This window comes from Bombina bombina, chromosome 5 (assembly GCF_027579735.1).
Source record: "Bombina bombina isolate aBomBom1 chromosome 5, aBomBom1.pri, whole genome shotgun sequence".
NCBI classification, from domain to species: Eukaryota; Metazoa; Chordata; class Amphibia; order Anura; family Bombinatoridae; genus Bombina; species Bombina bombina.
Genome location: NC_069503.1, coordinates 749,604,191 through 749,631,427, shown reverse-complemented (window position 1 = coordinate 749,631,427; position 27,237 = coordinate 749,604,191).

Below are 27,237 nucleotides of genomic sequence, written 5' to 3'. Positions count from 1 at the left end.
TGTCACACTATGCCCTGGCAGGACCTCAAACGCACACGTGTGAAGGAAAATGACTGCTATTATTTCAAATTAAATTTTTTTTTTTTTTTAAATGTACACTACTGTTACACCAGATATGAGTGGTGGCACTGGGCAAGTGGACACAGTATACGCTGTGAGCCTGAGCTGGCAGGCAGGCAACTGCAATTAGATTACACAGGGAAAAAAAAAAAAAGCAGACTGATGTTCTAGCCCTAAAAAGGGCTTTTTGGGGTACTGTCCTTACAGCAGAGATCAGATGAGTCCTTCAGGACTGTAGTGGACACTGAATACACTAGCCTAGCTATCGATTTCCCTATTAAATCAGCAGCAGCTACACTGTCCCTCCTCTCACTAAGAATGCAAGCTCTGAATGAATCTAAAATGGATGCTGTCCAGGAGGTGGGAGGGTCTGGGAGGGAGTGTCTTCTGCTGATTGGCTGGAATGTGTCTTGTGACTGTGAGCTACAGGGTCAAAGTTTACTCAATGATGACGAATAGGGGGCGGATTGAACATTGCATATGTTCGCCGTCCGCTGCGAACGCGAACATGCTATGTTCGCTGCGAACTATTCACGGCAGAACTGTTCGCGACATCACTACTTATCACAGTTGCATAGTATAAAATGTAGGAGAAATTGCATTTACTGTTTTATTTGTATATATGAAGTAGCTGGTTTTGTGCCTTTAAACCACAACCTATTACAATGGGCTGAGTTTCAGGTAATAGCATATCTCATTGTGTTCCTTATCTTATATTTGTCTGGAAAACCGGAGCTCAGTGTGTAGACAGCAATGGAAAATTATAATTTTATTACTTAACTATCCTGCACCCCAATGAGAGTGTGGTTTCTTTTGCTGGCTCTGTTTACTTAGGCTATTCAATAGCTGAGACTCCAGTATACAAACTTTTACTATAAGTGGGTATACCACATGCTAAATCAGCTATTTCAAATGCCAGGGTAGGGGTAAAGGAGCTGCTTGTAAACAATTAAATACATTCCATCAAGTAAAATGGATCATTGGGGACAGTTTAAAGGGAAATTTATTTTTTGTTGTATAAAATTGTTATATTAAAGGGACATAATGCTCATATGCTAAATCACTTGAAACTGATGCAGTATAACTGTAAAAAGCTGACAGGAAAATATCCCCTGAGCATCTCTATGTAAAAAAAGAAGATATTTTACCTCACAATCTTCTCAGCTCAGCAGAGTAAGTTCTGTGTAAAAAGATATACTCAGCTGCTGCCCAGCTGCAGGTAAAAAAAAATATATGAAGAAATGAACAGCAGCCAATCAGCATCAGCAGTGCTGAGGTCATGAACTCTTTTACTGTGATCTCATGAGATTTCACTTAACTCTCATGAGATTTCATTGTAAACTTCCTTACACTGAATAGAGAAATAAGATGAGTGTGCAAGAAAGCTCGCTCCTTCTGCTGTCCTGGGACAGACATAGTGATTTACTGCTTAGAAGTCCTTTACAATGGGATGTGGCTACGGAGAAACTTTTGAGGTAAAATATCTTTCTTTTTTACAGAGATGTTCAGGTGATCTTTTCTAGTCAGCTTTTTACAGCTATACTGCATCACTTTCAAGTGTTTAAACATTTGGGTATTATGGCCCTTTAAGTCAGAGAGCTGCAAAAATGTTGAATATCAAATTGTATAGAAAAAAATAAAATAATTGTGTATTTAGCATAGGGTTCTAAAGCGTTTCCCAAATTATTTGTGCAAAACATGATTCTTTAACAGTGGGTTTGCACTGTGCATGCGAACAGAAGCCATAGAGCAGTGACAGTGCCATTATGATCTGACCTTTCACAGAATATATTTAGGTGTTTGTGTGTTCTCTTTGTCAATTCATGGTTATGGATTTTATTTGTAAATGTGCAACTAGAATTTATTGATCTTCTAAGGTGATTACATTATTAGCATGCTCTCATAGTATTGTGGAGGGTAACATTTACAAAACCAAAGCTAAAGGTTGTTATAGGAATTTAATTATTTGTAGTGTTTTGCAAGAATGTCATATTTTTTTAGGTGCTGAATTTTAATGAGTGTAAGTATTGGCTGTTGATGTTTTGTTTTGTGTAGTGGGCAGTTGACTTTAAGTGTTTTCTAAGAGCATACTTTTATTGTTCAGGGAATATGTGTGGAAGGGTTACTGTATGAATGGAAAAATAGTGTAGGGAGCGCATGCAAAGGGAACGTCCTAAGGGAGGGGCTGCTGGGGGAGAACAATAGGAAGGCTAAGTGTGCCGAGTGGGGGTTGTTTAAGAAAGGATAAGATGTAAAGGTTGCTGGGGCCAACGAGTGGCCATTGGCCAGGAGAAAAGACAGGGAAGGGGCAGAGCAAAGGGGGATATAAGGAGGGGGCCAGCAGGAAGTGGTCACTAACCTTTTTTTCTGTTTTATAGCAGAGAAGTTTTTCTTTGTTGCAGAAATGGCTCCAAGGAACAGGGCAATTGATAAGAAATTGAGAAAGAACTTTTTAATGCTGAAGTCTCAATCATTGCTAAATTTTTAACTGGTAACGTATAAATAGGTTTCTTTATAGCAATAGCATAGCTGAAGCTGTGATTTAAAGGTTTATTTTTAGGTATATAAATTAATATTAAATATATTAGTGTAGCCTATATAATAATTATACTAGCATTAGTACATTTATCACTGTAGAAAAGGGTTTTTTGGATTTTATACTTACTGGTAAATGTTTTAGAAATTGTATTGTGGCTAGATCAGACTTATTAAGGCTGTACTAGTTGATATATTGAATGGTTAATAAGGTATAAATTGCTCTGGTTGATTATTTAAGTCATATAAGACTATTTTGGTTAGATAGCTATATTATACCTATTAGGTTAGGTTTGGGTATTTGCTAGCTAAACGTTGTTAAATAAGCCATATGCCGAATGGGCTAATGTTACTGGCTAATTATAAATTGTTCTATCTAGCAACATTAAATTGTGATATTTGATAGTTAATTCATTTTGATTTAAAGTTTTTTTTGTATATAATTTTTATTATTGTAGTTTTCTTGATGACAGACAAAACATGATTAGGCAAAGAAAAAGACAAAATATAGCTTTACATATACATCATAAAACAATATGTCGTAGATAGTCTGTCAGTTTATCGGAAGTATAACTCAATACTGTTTGTATACTTTTAAAAAAGAAAGAACTTATTTAGATCTAGACACAACATTCTCTATGTGCAAAACAATATTAATTTGCTAGATCAAAAAGGAAACAAGAAAGACGAAAGAGAAAAAGGAAAAAGAAGAAAGGAAAAAAAAAAATATATAAAAGAAAAAAAGGGAGAAAGGGGAGACCTCTCCTACTCTCTTCCACCTCCCCCCCCAATACTCATCCCCCACCCCACCCTCAAAAGAAATGCTGTCTCCAAAATTCTGGATACTCATCTGTTAATAATAATTGTAGAAATTCTGGTGAACTTCGAAAATAGCCTAATAGCTGCAGCTGTACCTCTCTGGGCTGATCTAAAATAACTTTGTCCCATTTCGCCATGTACTTTTTTATTTTATTCTCTATAAAAATTAGTTGATCATTCTGATCTAAGGCCATTTGATAGGTTACGTCTTGAATTACCACAGCTATGCTAGGAGCATTTTTATCCTTCCAGGCCCTTAAAATCCTCTGTCTAACTAACAGAATTGTAGTGTTAATCAGGGACTTATTCTGCACTTGATCATGCACCAGAAAGAAAATATGTGAAGATTTAAGCCGAATTTTAGCTGGCAAAAATCTGTTAAGCCAAAATTCTATTTGTTTCCATAATTGGGAAATTTTTGGACATGCATAGAAGACATGAAACAGATCGGCTGCAGGGAATTTACATCTAAAGCAGGCCATGTCTCCTTTCCATTTACCCATTCTACTGGGTGTCAGGTATGCTCTATTAAGGAGTTTTAAATGAGACTCTCTTATTGCCATATTATTTGAAGCTGTGATTTAAAGGTTTATTTTTAGGTATATAAATTAATATTAAATATATTAGTGTAGCCTATATAATAATTATACTAGCATTAGTACATTTATCACTGTAGAAATTTTTTTTTTGGATTTTATACTTACTGGTAAATGTTTTAGAAATTGTATTGTGGCTAGATCAGACTTATTAAGGCTGTACTAGTTGATATATTGAATGGTTAATAAGGTATAAATTGCTCTGGTTGATTATTTAAGTCATATAAGACTATTTTGGTTAGATAGCTATATTATACCTATTAGGTTAGGTTTGGGTATTTGCTAGCTAAACGTTGTTAAATAAGCCATATGCCGAATGGGCTAATGTTACTGGCTAATTATAAATTGTTCTATCTAGCAACATTAAATTGTGATATTTGATAGTTAATTCATTTTGATTTAAAGTTAATTCCTAAAAATATTGTGACCATATCCAGGATACAGACAATTTAATTGAATATAAATTAATCTAAATATTTCTATACCTTGCTTTATATTATAATTTTAATATGGTAATAATCAATTAATATATATCTGGTCATAATCAATATTCTATTTCTCCATACATATAATCACTGTGTTTATAAAAAATAACCTGTTCAGAAATTAGGAAATATTTTAATTTGGGATTAAATATTAATATTTGATAATAATCTTATTGTCATTAATTGCTAAATATCTCAATATTGTTATTTTGTAGTGTGCTACTGAGATTATATAACATTTTTCTGGGGTGCACTGCTAAGATTCTACTATATGAATTGGAGGTATTGCTGATGAAAATTGTATTGTTATTAATATTTATAATCCATAAATAATCTCATTAGGAGGGCACTCCTAAACTGTACTAATATTTATTGAATACACAGCTGAGATATTCTAACAAACAAAATATCTAATGAAGGGGAGAGAACGCCAAACTTTTGTGTCGGTCTTTATTATTATTAAATATAGAAAATAAGTCGGGAGAAGGGAACGTTAAAAATTAATGGGAGTACAGGGAATGGAAAACTAAAGTTTAAATTCCTTAGTACAGTGTACTGACAGAATACCAAGAGAACAGCTTAAAGAATTTACTTTGTTAGCGGAGGTAAGTAAGGAGTGGTTTGTTGTTTTAAGCTTGGTCATTGTTCAGAAGATAGGTAACCAGATAAGGAGTGGGGGAGTAAGCTAGGTTTACAGTTTCAGCTGGTCATGCTTCTCCTGGATTGATTAATTAATATGCGTGATGTCACTAGGAGGAGGGGTTGCAATGTGAATGGGCCCAGGTATTCCTTTCGAGGGCAGGATAATACCAGCAGTGGAGTTGGATTGGGGGTTGGCCAAAACACCGCTGAAAATAGATAGGTTGTTACAGGAATTACAGGCATATGAGAAGATAGAGGATAGAAAATATCTAGAGCATGGTTTGTCTGAGGGTTTTTGTGGTACCAGTTCAATTTGAGGTGAAAGGGGCAGGTAAGGCGAGAAATTTAAAAAGTCAGCAATAGAGTTCCCAGAGGTGCTAAGCGAAATTGGACAAGGAGGTAAAATTAGGGAGGATGGCAGGCCCATTTAAAGAAAAACTGATTGAGGATTTAGTAGTGTCTCCCTTAGGCGTAGTCCCAAAGAAGGAGCAGGGCAAGTACAGGATGATCCAACACCTATCGTACCCTTGGAGAGGGTCAGTAAATGATGCAATAGCTAAAAATGATTCATCGGTTGAATACCAGTCTTTTGACAGGGCAGTGCATATGGTGCGTGCCTTGGGTAAGGGAGCTTTGATATAAAAAATTGACATAGTATCAGCATTTCAGTTATTGCCCCTTAATCCAGAGAGTTTTAAGTTAATGGGTTGCAAGTTCAATGGTAACTATTATGTTGATAAAAGTGTACCCATGGGGTGTTCAATTTCGTGTTCAGTGTTTGAAAAATGTAGCTCTTCTTTGCATTAGTTAAGCGTTAAGAAGTCTGGTATGCACAATGTTGTTCACTATTTAGATTAATTTTTGTTGATGGGATTAGCTGGATCTAACGATTGTGAAAAGTTAAAGGTGAATTTGTTGGGAATGCTGAAATTCTTAGGGGTCCCGTTAGCTAAGGAGAAGACAGAGGGGCCTTGTACCAGGCTAGCCTTTTTAAGTATAGTCATAGACTCCATGAAGGGCCAATGTGAGTTAACAATGGAGAAGGGGAAAAAGGCCAGAGATCTGATAAGGGAAATTGTAGGGAGGAGAAAAATATTGCTCAGGAGGGGGGCTGGGGGAAGGCATAAAGGGCAGGTGAGACAGAAAGCAAGGATCACTAACCATTTTTCTTTCTACTGAACTTTGCATGTAAAGTCATACCGGTAGGGAGGCTTTTTAAAAGTCATTTGTAGCTAAGCATGAAGGGCGCAAAAAGACCAGAACACATGATTAGGGTGTCAGGGGAGATAAGTGAGGATTTGAAAGTATGGGACAATTTCTTGCAAGAATTCAACGGGGTTAGGATATGGCAGGAGGTGTCCTCAGCGGTAGAGCTGAAACTGTATGCTGACGCAGTGGGCAGTTTAGCCTTTGGGGCATATTTCCAGGGGAGATGGTGTGCAGGAGAGTGGCTGGAGAGGTGGAAGGAGACGGAGTGGGTTAAGAACCTAGTACTACTGGGGCTATTCCCCATAGTGGTGGCCATTGAATTATGGGGAAAGATGTTATCAAATAGAAGAATAATCTGCTGGTCAGATAATAAGGGTGTTTTGGATGTGAGCAACCAATTTTCAGCGTCATCGCTGCCTGTGGTTAGGTACTTGAGATATTTTGTACTGAAGTGTTTAAGATTTAACATCTGTTTCAAGGCTAAGCATATTCCGGGTTATAGAAATGTGGTTGCTGATGCGCTATCCCATTTTAAATGGGAAAGGTTTAGGGCGTTAGCCCCCAATGCCAGACAGAAAGGTGAATGTTGCCCTATCCTTCTTTGGCAGATTGGCAACGGATAGAAGGAATCAAAAAGCTGGTTGAGAAATCTTTGGCACCAAGTACCTGGGCAGTTTACAGGAAATAGTGGGGATGGTGGTGTGATACTAAAAAGAGAGGGAGTAAGAAAAGGGCGTTTGGGTTCAGTATTAGCATCAATATCATATTGTTTGCAGCTATACGGGGAATAGATTGGTATAAGCAGTTTATAGTGAAAAAGATTGCAAGGGCAAGCCAGGGATTGTGGGTTCAAGTCCCATCTGGGGTGCCATCAGTATTAGCGGGGATATCATATTGTGCGCAGCTGTATGGGGGAATAGATTGGACTAAGAAGTTCATAGTGAAAAAGATTGTGAGGGCATGGGGGAGAGATGAGGAGAAGGGAACAGATAAAAGGGAACCAATAACAGAAGACAGGTTAGAAAAAATGCCGTAAAAAAAAAAAGTAGGGGCATTGGCAGGTGTTTGTACAAGCCAGGACGAGGCGCTAATTTTCCGGACGGCTTTCATAGTGGCATTCCATGGAGCAATGAGAATTGGGGAGCTGTTACCAAAAACCAGGAAGTTAGGAAAAGGGGGGGTAGAAACAGGGGAGGTGAAATGCGGGGAGGAAGCAGTGCTGAAATTTGTAAGATGATCCAAGACAGACACAGAGGGAAAAGGGGCATGGCTGAATATGGCAGGGTCAGGAGGAACACTGTGCCCGGTGGCCTGTGTAAAAAGTTATCTAGCAACACAGAGGGACAGGGGTCGCACATTCCTGCGTCATGCGGATGGGTTAGAGGTAACAATTTTTCAATTCAAGAGCGTACTGCAGAAAGTAGTGAAGAAACTAGGTTGGGGGAGTTCATACTTTGCGCCACACTCTTTTAGAATAGGGGCAGCAACCGCCGCTGCAAATAGAGGTTGTCCAGGGGAACAGAGTAAAAAACTGGGGAGATGGAAATCCGCAGCGTATAAGTCATACATTAGGATGCAAAAAGATTAAGGCGGGAGGGGTTTAGGTACGGTTGTTGTTGTTTTGATGGATTGCGACGAGTCATGATAAAAGCATCGGTTAATAGTTACTAACGGTGGAAAATTTGTTTTATTTCAGGCAAAGCATTAAGGGTGTGGATCGTAGGACATTCCTACGTTTATTGGGCGCAGGCTAGGGCGGCAGCGTCTGCGCAAGGGTTGCATTTAGGTTTCTCACACAAGGAAGTTAGCATCAGATAGATAGGCAAAAGAGGTATGATGTGGGACAACTTAGTGCCAACAATACAGCAGGCAAGGCTAAGATGGGGATGTCCTGATGCCCTGATTATACACCTAGGGGGGAATGACATAGTAGCGTACCTGCTCAGAGAGCTAGAAGAGAAAGTGACAGGAGGAATGAGATGGTTAAAGGTAGCATGGCCATCGGTGCAAGTAATATGGTCCAACATAGAATATACTGGAGGAACTCAAATACGAGCAAAGCAGGATATAGACCAAGGAGAAAGGTGAACCAGATAGCAGCAAAAGTAATAAGGGAGATAGGGGGCAGAGTGATAGAGCACCCACTGATAGCAGTGAAAAAGGAGGAGCTATTCAGACGAGATGGAGTACACTTGACGAATTAAGGAAATGACCAACTGCTGGTGGACATCAAAGGGATGTGCCAAGAGTTGGTAAAGGTAAGGAAAGGTCACGGAAAGTGGAAATGTGTTGGCCGAAAGAGGGGCTCTTTTGGTGGCGGTGAAGTTTGGGTCCGGCATGTGGGCAGGGCATAAAGGGGGGTGGGAGGATCCTGCGGCATACTCAGCCCTGAGGGGTGATACGGTGGTCTATCTAGGGGATGGGCTGTGCCGTGGGGTTCTCCTTTCTTCACCTGGGAGGGGGGGTATTTGTGGTCCACCTTCCCCTAGGCGTGGGTCCCAAAATTCTTGGTTAATGCAGTGGCATTGTTTGGTGTTTAAATTTGATTTATGGCTGAATTTTGCAATACAAAGCTTGAAGGTGGCAAAATTCATTTAATTTAATAAATCATGACCTTTCCACATTTCGCCATAGCAACTGTGTCCGTGTGTTTATTTTTAGATAAGATTTAGATAAGTTAAAGTTGGGATACGTGTTTGAATTGGGGTTATGGGAATTGGTCAAAGGAATGCAGCATCCTGACCTTAAAATAGTGTAGGGAGCGCATGCGAGGGGAATGTCATAAGGGAAGGGCTGCTGGGGGAGAACAATAGAAAGGCTAGGTGGGCCGAGTGGGGGTTGTTTAAGAAAGGATAAAGGGAAAAGGTTGCTGGGGCCAATGAGTGGCCATTGGTCAGGAGAAAGGACAGGGGAGGGACAGAGCAAAGGGGATATAAGGAGGGGGCCAGCAGGAAGTGGTCACTAACCTTTTTTTCTCTGTTTCCCACCCTCCCACCCTAGAAACAGCAGAACACGATGCAATAATCCGGAGAGGTCACGTGAAGAGAACAGTAGCAGCATGGCTAAGGGAAGGACGTTGACTAATTGGTTGAATCGTGCTCCTCCATAAGGGGAAGAACACAGCGCAACCGAAGGGCAGCAGGTGACCTGGCGGTCTACGCTGGCTGGAGGATAAAAATACGGCAGCTGTTTTTTCTAGTTAAGTGGTACAATCACAACAAGCGGTGAAGTTTGGGTCTGGCACGTGGGCGGGGCAGAAAGGGGGATGGGAGGATCCCGGAGCATACTCAGCCCTGAGGGGTGATCCGGTGGTCTATCTAGGGGACGGGCTGTGCCGTGGGGTTCTCCTTTCTTCACTTGCCCTGCCAGGGGGGGGGGGTTATTTGTGGTCCATCCCCCCTTGGGAGTGGGTCCCAAAATTCTTGGTTAATGCAGTGGCATTGTTTGGTGTTTAAATTTGATTTATGGCTGAATTTTGCAATACAAAGCTTAAAGGTGGCAAAATTAATTTAATTTAATAAATCGTGACCTTTCCACATTTCGCCATAGCAACTGTGTCCGTGTGTTTATTTTTAGATAAGATTTAGATAAGTTAAAGTTGGGATATGTGTTTGAATTGGGGTTATGGGAATTGGTCAAAGGAATGCAGCATCCTGACCTTATAGATATTGAGGTATATATGATTTTGCCTGATGGTCTGTTAGCTTCCTGTCATATTGTGTTTGCGTGATATACAGTGTGTTTCACACCAACAAAGGGGGGAGTATTTGATGAGTATCTTTATATATGGGATTTAAGTTAGTGTTTTTAAGTAAGAATATGTACTTAAAATGACCAGACAAGTTGTTAACAAAATATTTGTATTTGCAGGATGAGATCATGGAGCTGTATCCCTAAAAAAAACTAACTAAATGATTTTTTTGAGTTGTCCATACTTAGGTTAAGCTGTACAGATAAATTTCCATAGAGCACTCTCCAAAAGATTGAAAATTGAATGCAAGTAAATCTTTTAAATAAAAAATGCCTGGCGCCTAGGTGAATAAAAAAAAGAAAAAGACTTTGTCAAGTTTGCTGAACCACCATACTGCAGTAAAGTTGCTGAACAATATTTTTTGGATCCATTCTTTGCATTGTAAGCTGGTACTAAACCCCAGAACTGGACTCTGGCCAATCTATGACTGTTTCCGATGATGTGTGTCTTCAGAACATAAAGACTATTCTTCTCTTGACTGTGCCTTGATATTCAGAGTTATGTACCTGTTATGGTACTACAGAGTCATCCCCAGCAAAATTAGGTGAGTATTGTTTTAACTTATTTGCTTATATTGCTTGTTTTGTATTCTCTTGTAATTGTGTTATTTTTATGAATCATATTAGTTATAAAGCTTTGTCTGCTGAAAAGTATGCTTTATTTGTATTAGTACACAGTAGTTTATGTGCATAAACAAAGTAATCTTTCAGATAGGGGTGTAACTTTAAACCTTGATGTGTATTACAATGGAGAAAGTTATGAGAATATGAAGTTTTTGTAGGAATTGCCCATTGCAATTATTCCTTAGTGTATAAATCAAACGACTTAAAAAAAAAGATTAAAGACATGTCTAAGCTAGATATTTGTAACAAGTTTTGGGAGTGGTATAGTAATACTGATGGTATATTTTCTACTTACCATTGGCTAGATTACGAGTTTTGCGTTATGAGTAAAAAAGCAGCGTTATAACGCTGCTTTTTCACTACCGCTGCTATTACGAGTCTTGTAGGTACAGCTGTCTTGCACACTTTTTTGGCCGTACCGCAAATTAACTTACGCAATTTGCGTAAAGTCTTTTTTTCAATGGGACTTTCATAGTGCCGATATTACAAGCTTTTTCTGGGAGGCCAAAAAGTGAGTGGTACAGCCTATCCCACAAGATTCATAACGCAATCTAAAGTCAGTAGTTGTGAGTTTAACGCTACAAAGCTGTAGCATAAAACTCATAACTAAAGTGCTAAAAAGTACACTAACACCCATAAACTACCTATTAACCCCTAAACCGAGGCCGTCTCACATCGCAAACACTAAAATAAAAATATTAACCCCTAATCTGCCGCTCCCGACATCGCCGCCACTATAATAAACATATTAACCCCTAAACTGCCGCATCACAAACACTAGTTAAATATTATTAACCCCTAATCTGCTGTCCCTAACATCACTGCCACCTACCTACATTTATTAACCCCTAAACTGCCGCCCCCAACATCGCCGCCACTATACTAAATTTATTAACCCCTAAACGTAAGTCTAACCCTAACCATAACACCCCCTAACAAATATAATTAAAAGAAATCTAAATACAAATTCCTATCATTACCTAAACTATTCCTATTTAAAACTAAATACTTACCTATAAAATAAACCCCAAGCTATTTGCAATATAACTAATAGTTATATTGTATCTAGCTTAGGGTTTATTTTTATTTTACAGGCAAGTTTGTATTTATTTTAACTAGGTAGAATAGTTACTAAATACTTATTAACTATTTACTAACTACCTAGTTAAAATAAATACAAAGTTAACTGTAAAATAAAACCTAACCTGTCTTACACTAACAACTAACATTACACTTAATTAGACACAGGAATTGGCGCACCTCCAAACGCAGACCACATATTATTTCACATATTTCAACTTTTTTTCTTATTTTTTTCTTATTTGTCTTTATATTGCAAAAAATTGCCTTCTTAATATTTCAACATTTTTAAAATAAAGATGGGATCTTAGTCACACAATATGGCCATATTCTGCTTAAGCCAGTCACCACTTTCAAGGTGTCCCATAAAGACTGGTCCTAACTGTATAAGATTAGCCAAACTAAGCTGAATAATGTAATTTTTAATATATCAAAACCAAATTTCAAACTTCTCATCCAGACTGCATGGGATGAGGCTTACTGGTTACATATAATTTCACATATTTCAAACATATCTCTTAATGTTGCAAAAAATTGCTATCCAAATATATCCTAATACTATAAAATAGCCATAATAAAGAGAAGTTCCAAAATAGCAATAGTATACCACTCACCCAGACTGCATAGGATGAGGCTTCCTGGCTTTATATACACACAGTTGAATAACATAATATAGAACACATCTGAACAGGGTGCTTTAAATCAAAGGGCTTTGGTCAGAACCCAGGTAATAAATCAGTAGGTAAAGATGATCAAGCACCTCTAATAAAAGCATATGTTTTTAAATGAACATATGCTGGGAGTGCTGCCAAAGTGACCAAAATAAATATAATTAGACACAGGAATTGGCGCACCTCCAAACGCAGACCACATATTATTTCACATATTTCAACTTTTTTTCCTTATTTTTTCTTATTTGTCTTTATATTGCAAAAAATTGCCTTCTTAATATTTCAACTTTTTTAAAATAAAGATGGGATCTTAGTCACACAATATGGCCATATTCTGCTTAAGCCAGTCACCACTTTCAAGGTGTCCCATAAAGACTGGTCCTAAATGTATAAGATTAGCCAAACTAAGCTGAATAATGTAATTTTTAATATATCAAAACCAAATTTCAAACTTCTCATCCAGACTGCATGGGATGAGGCTTACTGGCTACATATAATTTCACATATTTCAAACATCTCTCTTAATGTTGCAAAAAATTGCTATCCAAATATATCCTAATACTATAAAATAGCCATAATAAAGAGAAGTTCCAAAATAGCAATAGTATACCACTCACCCAGACTGCATAGGATGAGGCTTCCTGGCTTTATATACACACAGTTTAATAACATAATATGGAACACACCTGAACAGGGTGGAGTGCTTTAAATCAAAGGGCTTTGGTCAGAACCCAGGTAATAAATCAGTAGGTAAAGATGATCAAGCACTTCTAATAAAAGCATATGTTTTTATATCAGGTTCCTTGGTTATTTGAATCACAACTGCAGAGTCTAAATAAATTATTTTTGTTTCACAACTGAAGTACAGGCTATTATATCAGCATAGACTGTTTTATTCAGAGTGATTTTTATAAGTAATGGCAGTAAGTCTTTATATGGTTATATAATATCGTTATACCATATAAATATTTAGAGGCTGAAAATAAGTATTATTATTAATAACAACTTTTAACAATAATTGTGCTCAAACCCAAATGTGAGAGATAGTGTTCATTGTAATAAGCACTGAGGCATGAGAGATGTGAGACACACAGACTGCAGCTGCTGACAGGGGCGTGACCTGCTGCGAGACACAGCACACAGAGTAATGCTTGCAGCGTGGAAATCTGAACACAGACTAGTGATTGCAATTGGTGCTGTGAGACACGCTGAGTTGTAAGGAGCTGTATGGCAAGCTGAGATGTATGAAGCTGTGTGACGTCACATAAAGTCCGTTACTGTCCGGTATGAGAATGTATCAAAGGAAGTTCATAGAATTAAATAAAACATACGTTGCAATCAAAGTAATTTCTGAGAGACAAAGTCAATTTACATAAGTTCAAAAGGAAACATGAAATTTGTAATTAGCCGTTACTTAAGGCATCCAAGGTAAATTAGATTTGATACAAATACCGTAGTAGTAGTTGGTAGAATCCTCCTGTTGGAAATTAGATAGCAATTCCTGTAGAGATGTGGAGTTGAATAACTTAATACTTCTTGGAATAGCAATCTTCAGGATGAATGAGACTAGTTGTTATTAGTCCCTTTGTGACCAAACTGCAGCTGGTATTTGTAAATCCAAATGTTAAAGTAGTAGAAGTAAATCTTCTTTTGATAAGTATATAGCTTATAAGAAAGAGAGCACTGGTTTCAGCAAACAATACTCAACAACTAAGCACTTGTTTGGGGCGGGGTGATGCCTTAAGTACAGGTGAGGAAGGTGAGTTGAGGCAAAAAGTAAAAGCAGGACTGGAATCCTTACAGATCCCCCCCCTCAAGCAAGCCGACCACGGGTTGGAATTTAGGTCTGTTTGGATATCGTCTATGGAAACGAGCAATAAGCTTTGGAGCATTAATGTGTGCATGAGGTTCCCAAGTATCATCCTCTGGGGCGAACCCTTTCCATCGAACCAGATACTGTAATTCCCCATTATAAAATCTTGAGTCCAAAAGATCATAAACTTCATAGACATCAGTGCCCAATTGAAGTGGAGAAGGGGGTAGAAGAGGTACATCAGGCTTATCTCCCAAGTAGGGTTTCAATAATGATACATGGAAAGTTGGGTGGATGGGTAAAGAATCAGGTAGATCAAGCCTGACAGCATTTTCATTGATGATGTGTAGAATTCTGAATGGGCCAAGGAACAACCCAGCCAATTTTTTACTTGGTAAGTGCATTTTAATGTTTTTGGAAGATAACCAAACATAGTCCCCTATAGAATATTTCGGAGAAGCTCTACGACGTAAATCATAAAATTTCTTCTGAGAAGCCTGAGCTTGTTTGATGTTATCTCGTAAATGTAGGAAATTTTCAGCTATATTTTGTGTTAGCACATCAACAGATGGTGAGTCATGTGTAGAAGTCGTTTGGATAGAGAATCTTGGATTAAAACCATAATTGGCGAAAAAGGGAGAGTAATTTGTAGTGCTGTTAATGGTATTGTTATAGGCAAATTCAGCCATGGAGAGAAAGGAAGTCCATTTATTTTGATGATATGAGCAATAGCAACGTAGATATTGCTCAAGCCACTGATTGAGTTATATCAGGTTCCTTGGTTATTTGAATCACAACTGCAGAGTCTAAATAAATTATTTTTGTTTCACAACTGAAGTACAGGCTATTATATCAGCATAGACTGTTTTATTCAGAGTGATTTTTATAAGTAATGGCAGTAAGTCTTTATATGGTTATATAATATCGTTATACCATATAAATATTTAGAGGCTGAAAATAAGTATTATTATTAATAACAACTTTTAACAATAATTGTGCTCAAACCCAAATGTGAGAGATAGTGTTCATTGTAATAAGCACTGAGGCATGAGAGATGTGAGACACACAGACTGCAGCTGCTGACAGGGGCGTGACCTGCTGCGAGACACAGCACACAGAGTAATGCTTGCAGCGTGGAAATCTGAACACAGACTAGTGATTGCAATTGGTGCTGTGAGACACGCTGAGTTGTAAGGAGCTGTATGGCAAGCTGAGATGTATGAAGCTGTGTGACGTCACATAAAGTCCGTTACTGTCCGGTATGAGAATGTATCAAAGGAAGTTCATAGAATTAAATAAAACATACGTTGCAATCAAAGTAATTTCTGAGAGACAAAGTCAATTTACATAAGTTCAAAAGGAAACATGAAATTTGTAATTAGCCGTTACTTAAGGCATCCAAGGTAAATTAGATTTGATACAAATACCGTAGTAGTAGTTGGTAGAATCCTCCTGTTGGAAATTAGATAGCAATTCCTGTAGAGATGTGGAGTTGAATAACTTAATACTTCTTGGAATAGCAATCTTCAGGATGAATGAGACTAGTTGTTATTAGTCCCTTTGTGACCAAACTGCAGCTGGTATTTGTAAATCCAAATGTTAAAGTAGTAGAAGTAAATCTTCTTTTGATAAGTATATAGCTTATAAGAAAGAGAGCACTGGTTTCAGCAAACAATACTCAACAACTAAGCACTTGTTTGGGGCGGGGTGATGCCTTAAGTACAGGTGAGGAAGGTGAGTTGAGGCAAAAAGTAAAAGCAGGACTGGAATCCTTACATTTTAAATGAACATATGGTGGGAGTGCTGCCAAAGTGACCAAAATAAATATAATTAGACACAGGAATTGGCGCACCTCCAAACGCAGACCACATATTATTTCACATATTTCAACTTTTTTTCCTTATTTTTTCTTATCTGTCTTTATATTGCAAAAAATTGCCTTCTTAATATTTCAACTTTTTTAAAATAAAGATGGGATCTTAGTCACACAATATGGCCATATTCTGCTTAAGCCAGTCACCACTTTCAAGGTGTCCCATAAAGACTGGTCCTAACTGTATAAGATTAGCCAAACTAAGCTGAATAATGTAATTTTTAATATATCAAAACCAAATTTCAAACTTCTCATCCAGACTGAGGAAAAAAAGTTGAAATATGTGAAATAATATGTGGTCTGCGTTTGGAGGTGCGCCAATTCCTATGTCTAATTATATTTATTTTTTGTCACTTTGGCAGCACTCCCACCATATGTTCATTTAAAAACATATGCTTTTATTAGAAGTGCTTGATCATCTTTACCTACTGATTTATTACCTGGGTTCTGACCAAAGCCCTTTGATTTAAAGCACTCCACCCTGTTCAGGTGTGTTCCATATTATGTTATTCAACTGTGTGTATATAAAGCCAGGAAGCCTCATCCTATGCAGTCTTGGTGAGTGGTATACTATTGCTATTTTGGAACTTCTCTTTATTATGGCTATTTTATAGTATTAGGATATATTTGGATAGCAATTTTTTGCAACATTAAGAGATATGTTTGAAATATGTGAAATTATATGTAGCCAGTAAGCCTCATCCCATGCAGTCTGGATGAGAAGTTTGAAATTTGGTTTTGATATATTAAAAATTACATTATTCAGCTTAGTTTGGCTAATCTTATACATTTAGGACCAGTCTTTATGGGACACCTTGAAAGTGGTAACGGGCTTAAGCAGAATATGGCCATATTGTGTGACTAAGATCCCATCTTTATTTTAAAAAAGTTGAAATATTAAGAAGGCAATTTTTTGCAATATAAAGACAAATAAGAAAAAATAAGGAAAAAAAGTTGAAATATGTGAAACAATATGTGGTCTGCGTTTGGAGGTGCGCCAATTCCTGTGTCTAATTATATTTATTTTGATCACTTTGGCAGCACTCCCACCATATGTTCATTTAAAAACATATGCTTTTATTAGAAGTGCTTGATCATCTTTACCTACTGATTTATTTCCTGGGTTCTGACCAAAGCCCTTTGATTTAAAGCACTCCACCCTGTTCAGGTGTGTTCCATATTATGTTATTCAACTGTGTGTATATAAAGCCAGGAAGCCTCATTCTATGCAGTCTGGGTGAGTGGTATACTATTGCTATTTTGGAACTTCTCTTTATTATGGCTATTTTATAGTATTAGGATATATTTGGATAGCAATTTTTTGCAACATTAAGAGATATGTTTGAAATATGTGAAATTATATGTAGCCAGTAAGCCTCATCCCATGCTGTCTGGATGAGAAGTTTGAAATTTGGTTTTGATATATTAAAAATTACATTATTCAGCTTAGTTTGGCTAATCTTATACAGTTAGGACCAGTCTTTATGGGACACCTTGAAAGTGGTGACTGGCTTAAGCAGAATATGGCCATATTGTGTGACTAAGATCCCATCTTTATTTTAAAAATGTTGAAATATTAAGAAGGCAATTTTTTGCAATATAAAGACAAATAAGAAAAAATAAGGAAAAAAAGTTGAAATATGTGAAATAATATGTGGTCTGCGTTTGGAGGTGCGCCAATTTCTGTGTCTAATTATATTTATTTTGGTCAATTTGGCAGCACTCCCACCATATGTTCATTTAAAAACATATGCTTTTATTAGAAGTGCTTGATCATCTTTACCTACTGATTTATTACCTGGGTTCTGACCAAAGCCCTTTGATTTAAAGCACTCCACCCTGTTCAGGTGTGTTCCATATTATGTTATTCAACTGTGTGTATATAAAGCCAGGAAGCCTCATCCTATGCAGTCTGGGTGAGTGGTATACTATTGCTATTTTGGAACTTCTCTTTATTATGGCTATTTTATAGTATTAGGATATATTTGGATAGCAATTTTTTTTGCAACATTAAGAGATATGTTTGAAATATGTGAAATTATATGTAGCCAGTAAGCCTCATCCCATGCAGTCTGGATGAGAAGTTTGAAATTTGGTTTTGATATATTAAAAATTACATTATTCAGGGGGGCGGAGCCGGATCTTGAGCTGAGCAGACGCAGGTACATGGAGCTCCTGCTCAAATAACTCAACAAAAGCTGTTTTATCCTATTAAAATAATATTCCTGATGATAAAAAAGAACCAAGACACATCTGGGGACTTAACGAACAAGAGAACAGAAGCACCTGATACTGGCCGTTCGTATTTATATTAAGTTTAATGAACAGGGTATAACTACACAAAGTACAGTATACAAAGTATACACAGGGTACATGACCCTAGTAAAAATCGAACAAACAATACAGAGGGGGTGAAAAATATAGAGCTAGTGACAAAAAAGCGGCTAACGCGTTTCGGCGTGAGCCTTACTCATAGCCTCTTAAAACACAAATAAACCGTAGAAGTTTAAAAAACCTAGCTCCTAATCTGATTGGTTAGCGGGAAACACACCCTGCAACTTGTTAGCCAATCTAAGACTACTAAACTAATTAAGTATACACACACACACACACACACCCACCCCCTATGAATGCACAATAATAAATAAATAATGAATGATAGTCTTCATCACTGAGTACTCCAGACCAATACCTATGAACCGGAAAAGACTAGCCGGTTTATTAAACGTACCATGACGCTGGTCGGATAGTGCCAAAATCCAGCCCCGCCGTTACGGAGATTCTCCGCTCCATTCACTGACGGAGTGAACACACGATCTGATCATTCCTGATAGGATAACACCTGGGCGCATAACCAATGATACCACTCAAACCCGCCTACGTGTCATACGGCAACACGGTTTGTAAACAAAGTAAGCCCAATGACCATGATCACATCGCCCCACTCTACAGAGTGCGTGAAGGAAAATCCTATCAGAGCCAAGACTGTGTGGGAGCGTGAAGAGAGCAAAATATGTAGAAATCTATGAATACACAGGAGCCAATATATAAATATAACCAAACAATAGGAATAATATTAATACGATTAATGTTGTAGTCCATTATCCATCCGGGGAATATAGTCCGATCAATCTATAGTCCACAACAATCCTATTCAGAGTGGACAAATCTAAGGATCAAGTGTGGTCAATACTATACTCGTCCCATACACAAATAAGCCAATAAATGAAGAGTATAGACATAGAAGGAGAGCTCAAAAACCGATCAGTCAAATTGGTTAGCAAGGGAATATGACTATATCCACATCATCATAGATAAGGATAAGAAAAAAGTATTGATAAAGAAAGACACAACTATGCCGGCATGGCACAGATACATGAGGGGAGCAAACAGGCTGAAACCCGTAACATATAACACTATCCAAAGATGAATCATTCACACCAAAAACTACACATGTTTCAAAGCCTATATGGGCCTTCCAAACCATCCCAAATTGGAATGGATACAAAACAAAAGAGAAAATACAGAAAAAGTAGTAACAGATATAGGAGATTACGCAAAAGAAATGTAGCGGGATATACCCCCCTTTCACTCTATCAATCCAGATAGAGGTACCAAACATAACGCGATCAAAAGCCTACCTTGAAATATAGCATAACAGCACCAGTAATTTAATGAGACCAAAAATTCTTCCAGACCAAAGGTTTATTTAGACCAAAAATTAATCAGGTCAAACTCCGAATTAACGCCCCTTGGAATCCTGGTCTTTAACTTAAAGATCCAGAATGCCTCCTTTTCTCCAAGTTTAATGACCCTATCTCCCTGTAAACTTTCTTAAGTTTAATGATACGCTACAACGGGTAGTGGCAGAGGCGAAAGCTCTACTTCTCCAAATAAAGCATAACAAGTACCTACGGGACCAACAGGACTATGACCTGAACAGGGTCTACATTTGGAATAAAAGGGACAGATCACTTCTCAGAAGGGAACAGAATAAGAATACCTTCCATCCTAACCAACAACGTGGTGGTCACAGACACAGAAGGAACAGAGGAAGGAGGGTTAATTTTTATGAGAGTGAGGGTTAATCTGAGGGTTCAGGGTCAGGGTCAGGGGGTGAGGAACATCCACCTGTCCAGAGCGTTAGACCCAAGGAAACCCTCCCCATCCTTAAAGCACCCACTCAACAATTTTTCTCCCAGACCAACTATAGAGACAAATCCACTGGTGACACGGGGATAAGAGCGGATAGTCGCGCTCGGGACCAAACACAGCTAGAACAGGTTTTTTCCATACCCCAAAAAACACCAGAAGGGGGGGGAGGAGGAAACCAAAGCACGAGCAAAGGTGTAGATCATCAGTACAAAGAACAGCGGAGGTACCCACAGAGAAGGGGAAGAGGAAGGGGGAACTACAGGTTCTGAATGTCATCAACCTTTCCAGTTATACCCCGGATGCTCAAGAATTTGAAGTTCTCAGCCTTGGATTGACTTTTGTGCCTACAGCTGATTTTGATCTGTTCAGGACACTGCTTAATGTTAATAAGCTGATACGTGACTTGACCCTAAAGAAATTCTTTAAGATGTATCCCAGAAGAGGAGCTGCTGATGAGAGTCACGATGCCATTCATTTTGGGGTAGACTCCAGACCTTCAGGAAACCTAAGGGATAATTCTCTCAATTTCCAAGAATTTTGCGATATTGGGACCTTGGAATCTCTCTCAGAAGGTGGGGACAATTACCCTACTGTCAACATTGGATTACCCACATTTAAGGAAAAGTCTAGCTTTTACCCTATCCAATGCAGAGGTAGCCTTCTGGAGAAATTCCAAAACAGAATAGAAGAAGACCTCACTTGCCTATACTACAAATCTGTGAGAGGAGAACAGAGTAACATGACTTGGAAACAGAAAAAAGCACTGGAGAAGCTTAGTAAGAATGAAGGGATTATAATTAGGGCCGCTGATAAGGGTGGCACTATAGTATTGCAGAATAGAGAGGATTTCATTTCGGAGGCCCTGAGACAACTTACTAGTACGGATGATTATGCAGTGTTGCCAGGGGACCCCACTAGAGCGTACCGGTCACAATTGGCCTCCCTTGTAGATGATGGGGTGGAAGGTGGGTTTATTGACCCTGATACAAAGGAATACCTTCTTGTTTCTAACCCTACAATCGCTACTTTTAACCATCTACCAAAGGTTCACAAATCTTTGGTGGATGTACGGGGGAGACCGATTGTGAACGGCATCGGGTCATTACTTGAACACCTTTCGGAATGGCTGGATGATATTTTGCAACCAATAGTGAGTACTCTATGGAGTCACCTGGCGGACACTAAACATGTCTTGAACCTGTTGAGTCAATTAACATGGGAGACCAACTATAGATGGCTCACTGTAGATGTTAAATCCTTGTACACCTCCATCCCCCATGACAAGGGGTTGGAGGCTGTACATTTCTTTCTAAACAGATTTTTTTGGTAGCAATTCCCGGTTTGTGGAGTTTGTAGTAGAGGTAACTCGGTTCCTCCTCAATCACAATTATTTTGAGTTCATGGGACAGTTCTATCTCCAGAGACGTGGGACAGCCATGGGAGCAAAGTTTGCCCCATCCTATGCTAACATCTTCATGGGATGGTGGGAATTGTCCCACGTCTTTGGAGAACAGAACCCTTTCAGGGCTAACATCATTTGGTATGGCAGGTACATTGATGACCTGCTATTTGTTTGGGGAGGAACCAACTCTCAACTTAGAGAATTCGTGGCCAGGCTGGATAACAATGATTGTGGATTAAGTTTTACCTCTGAAATACAGGAAAAACGTGTTGACTTTCTGGACATCACACTGGAGGGTGTGCAAGGCCAGGGGATCAGCAAAGAGGTTTTCCGTAAACCCATAGCTGGGAATTCATTGTTACACGCCTCGAGCTGTCACCCCAAAAGGGTTTTTAGGGGTGTGGCTAAGAGCCAGTTCATTCGCCTGAAGAGGAATTGCACGTTGCGTACTGCATATGAGAAACAGGCGGATGACCTGGCTCTGAGACTTAAAGAAAGAGGTTACGATTCACCAACGATTATGAGGGCAAGAAAAGATGTAGAGAGGATCCCTAGGGAGAAACTTCTGACTTTAGGCAAGAGGAACAAAGGGGGTGGTTCAGATTTGTACAAATTTGGTGACAGAGTGTCTTTCATCACTGACTACTCCAAGCAGTATGATGAAATCTGCCGGATAGTGAACAAACATTTCGGCCTTTTGTCGGCGGATGATGGGCTGACTGACACAGTGGAGAGGGGTATCAGATTTGCCTACAGAAAAATCAAGACGATAGGTAATATGGTTGCCCCTACCAAGATTTGGAGAGAACCCCCCAATCAGACGTCCTCTTGGTTGACATCTTTGGGAGTATTCAAATGCCATTACCACACTTGTGTGGCATGTGAAAGGATTATTGTGGGGGACACGTTTGTCTCCACGGCGAGTGGGGAGAGATTCAATATTAAATATTGTCTAAATTGCAGACAAACTTACATTATATATCTCATCACTTGCAGCTTGTGTTCCTTACAGTATGTGGGACTCTCAACACGAGAGGCCAGAACTCGTATTAAGGAACACATGTCAGACATCAGGATTGGCTCAAAAACGACTCCCCTGGTTAGTCACTTTGTTGAGACTCATAATAAGTCACTAAGGTCCTTTGTTTGGACCATTATTGATAAGGTTCCCTTAAGAAAAGGCCAGGGAGATAGGGTCAATAAACTTGGAGAAAAGGAGGCATTCTGGATCTTTAAGTTAAAGACCAGGATTCCAAGGGGCCTTAATTCGGAGTTTGACCTGATTAATTTTTGGTCTAAATAAACCTTTGGTCTGGAAGAATTTTTGGTCTCATTAAATTACTGGTGCTGTTATGCTATATTTCAAGGTAGGCTTTTGATCGCGTTATGTTTGGTACCTCTATCTGGATTGATAGAGTGAAAGGGGGGTATATCCCGCTACATTTCTTTTGCGTAATCTCCTATATCTGTTACTACTTTTTCTGTATTTTCTCTTTTGTTTTGTATCCATTCCAATTTGGGATGGTTTGGAAGGCCCATATAGGCTTTGAAACATGTGTAGTTTTTGGTGTGAATGATTCATCTTTGGATAGTGTTATATGTTACGGGTTTAAGCCTGTTTGCTCCCCTCATGTATCTGTGCCATGCCGGCATAGTTGTGTCTTTCTTTATCAATACTTTTTTCTTATCCTTATCTATGATGATGTGGATATAGTCATATTCCCTTGCTAACCAATTTGACTGATCGGTTTTTGAGCTCTCCTTCTATGTCTATACTCTTCATTTATTGGCTTATTTGTGTATGGGACGAGTATAGTATTGACCACACTTGATCCTTAGATTTGTCCACTCTGAATAGGATTGTTGTGGACTATAGATTGATCGGACTATATTCCCCGGATGGATAATGGACTACAACATTAATCGTATTAATATTATTCCTATTGTTTATATTTATATATTGGCTCCTGTGTATTCATAGATTTCTACATATTTTGCTCTCTTCACGCTCCCACACAGTCTTGGCTCTGATAGGATTTTCCTTCACGCACTCTGTAGAGTGGGGCGATGTGATCATGGTCATTGGGCTTACTTTGTTTACAAACCGCGTTGACGTATGACACGTAGGCGGGTTTGAGTGGTATCATTGGTTATGCGCCCAGGTGTTATCCTATCAGGAATGATCAGATTGTGTGTTCACTCCCACTTTGAGCCCTGGATTCTGACTCCGTCAGTGAATGGAGCAGAGAATCTCCGTAACGGCGGGGCTGGATTTTGGCACTATCCGACCAGCGTCATGGTACGTTTAATAAACCGGCTAGTCTTTTCCGGTTCATAGGTATTGGTCTGGAGAACTCAGTGATGAAGACTATCATTCATTATTTATTTATTATTGTGCATTCATAGGGGGTGGGGGTGTGTGTGTGTGTGTGTGTGTGTGTATACTTAATTAGTTTAGTAGTCTTAGATTGGCTAACAAGTTGCAGGGTGTGTTTCCCGCTAACCAATCAGATTAGGAGCTAGGTTTTTTAAACTTCTACGGTTTATTTGTGTTTTAAGAGGCTATGAGTAAGGCTCACGCCGAAACGCGTTAGCCGCTTTTTTGTCACTAGCTCTATATTTTTCACCCCCTCTGTATTGTATGTTCGATTTTTACTAGGGTCATGTGCCCTGTGTATACTTTGTATACTGTACTTTGTGTAGTTATACCCTGTTCATTAAACTTAATATAAATACGAATGGCCAGTATCAGGTGCTTCTGTTCTCTTGTTCGTTATTTTGCACTTTTGGGCCATAGTGAGCACTGATTTTGAGGCTGTGAGCTGTGGATCGGGCGGACTTCAGGAAACAGCCGGCAGGACCAGGGATCGAAGACAGCCTTCCCTCTGCAGTTTGGCATACATCGTTGCAGTCCGGTGTGACAACAGGAAAGCCGCTGGAGCAACAACATATGAGGTATTTGCCTACCACCTGTTCAAGGGGATTTTGTGTTACTTTGCCAATTAGAATCATTTAGTGCTGTCCCACATGTTGGACATTTGTTGGCCTGTAACCGGAAGATCCATTTTCCTGCGTTTTCCACTGGTCTCCAGGGAGAGAGGAACCCTGGGTGACTATTGTGACTTGTGACTGTTTGACAACGGAGGGTTTCTACTTAGTCAGTTGGTGGAAGTTATGTACAGTACCTACCTGGGCTGGTAGGCTATGCTTTCATCTATAACTGTGGATATCAGCACACATTTGTTCCTCTGTTGACTGTATAAACACCCATTTTTGGCTTTTTTCCTCTGCACAATTTTTTTTTCCTCTGCATTTGTGGAACATCTGGGGACTTGACGGACTTTATTTGGAAGTAACTCATGGAAAAGCAGGACAATATTCATAGAGCTAATGAAGGCGAGGATACAACACTCGCTCCAAACAAGAAAAAGCAGCCTTCTCTGCACCGGAGCTCTCAATCCTGAGTTTCTAAAGTCCCTTACGCCTGAACTTTCCACTACAGCTTCTTTCTCATAGTTAGACCTGACCCTGTATATTTCCTATGAGAATGGATTCTCTAATTCTACAGGCCTTAGTGAAACTGAGGCGCCGCATGGATATACAGTTTAATATCCTCTCCCAAGAACTGTCTATTATCCGGGAGGATTCCTTTGAATCGGAGAAGAATCTTAATACTACACCCCTCCCGGTTACCTACCCACTCCAAAGTGACAAGATGGCAGACGAGAACAATCGGGACCTCTTCACACTAACGCAACAACACCGCATCAATCCCGATCCCACTATCACTAACTCGGCCTCTGTCCTGAAGCGGCCGATCAGGGCGGGAGCCGAAATTGACATGACTCTGCTCTACTTGCCTAAAGTTAACCCACCGGACTTACCGCCGTCAGCAGCCACGCAGCCTTCTCCTCCGATGTGGAGGTCTCATGAGATTTGGCGGGTCTGTCTGGATAGCGAAGGGAGGCCTTGTCTCTGGCCCGCGATACAGTTCAGTTGCCTACGGGATGCACTTCGGATAGAGCAGCTGTCAGGCGCCACGCAAACACCATGTCATGGCAGGTCAGCTCTGAAGAGCGGTATCGGCTAAACAATACATTCTCACAGGAGAGCCGAGTCTGCCAAGTGCGAGGTCTATCCTTGCCTGGACTTGCTAACTCCCTTCATAAGTATAAGTATTGATATTCCCTTTATTTGGATTGTGTTGACTCGGTTCTATTATAAACAAATGCTATTTCTGGGTCCAGCAGGAGCGGATGCTTTACTTTATATGACTTTATAGCATACTGCTGTTTAACCCACAATATCATTTCAAGCTGTTTGACTTAAATCCCCTGTCAGGAATAATATGTTTTTTTTTGTTGTTTTTTTTTTTTTCTTTTCATGTCAATAGATTCAAATGTTAAATAGTTATGTAATTTTTGCTGTAACACTTTTGCATACTTTGTTGTTTATTTACTGAGACACTTTGGAAGATTATAAATTGTGATAGAAGAGACTTATAGTATAAAATATACCCTTTGTTCATTGGGAGCGGATTATGTTTACACCCATGGGGTCACACTACCTTGTTACTTTTAGAACAGGATAAAAAATACTGTTGAGGCCCCTAACTACGTCAGGAAGGTTATTTATGTAAATGGCAGGCAGCACTGTATACACCGCACATAGCTATCTACACAACACAAATATTTGGCGGACTCTTTAATTACGTTAGCCCCCCTTTCTAGATGTCCTCTTCCCAACACATATTGACAGGGACAAATTCTACCATTCCCTAACTTAACAGGAATTTATTGAGAGCATTCAGATCTACACATAACAGCGACCTGCCCCCTTCAGGACAAAGCTCCTGAGGACAAGTAAAATATTAAGGAGTGCCATCTACCCATGCACTTTGCACTGCGCCAATTGTGACACTCTATCATGACTTGTTTCTCTCGCTGTTCACGCAAACCTCAGTCAAGCCAGGGTAGATATTCCCCTCCTTTAATTACTCCTACCTATATAAGATATTACTTTGTACATCATTTGGTGTTATATATGCAGTGGAACAAGCAAAATATATCTATGGGGAAAGCCCTCTATAAAGTACATAGTTTGTGCTCATGACTACCGGGCACGCCTACCAAATCAGCGATTATAACTTAGTTATCATCCACTTTCAAGTCCCCCAGGGGATGTGAAATCACAATAGAGCGATTTACTTCTAGACTGGTAAATTAGTTAAGGCGCCCATATTTCAATATTCCCGTTCTATGTAATTTGCTATGTCATTCGCCTGTCCCCCACTACGTAACTCTTTCTAGGGTGCAAATAGAATCACCTGACCCTCCACTCCCCTCCTTTTATCACCACAGATATGACTACCTACACCCTACAGATGCACATAACACATAAGAAGGTTAACACAGCTCTCTATTTTAACTTTAATTCTCATTTAAATCACTTTTTTATTTGTTTATATAGAGTACATAGTCTCACAAATAAGACCATCCCACAGCTCTGTCACAGTCGGCTCCA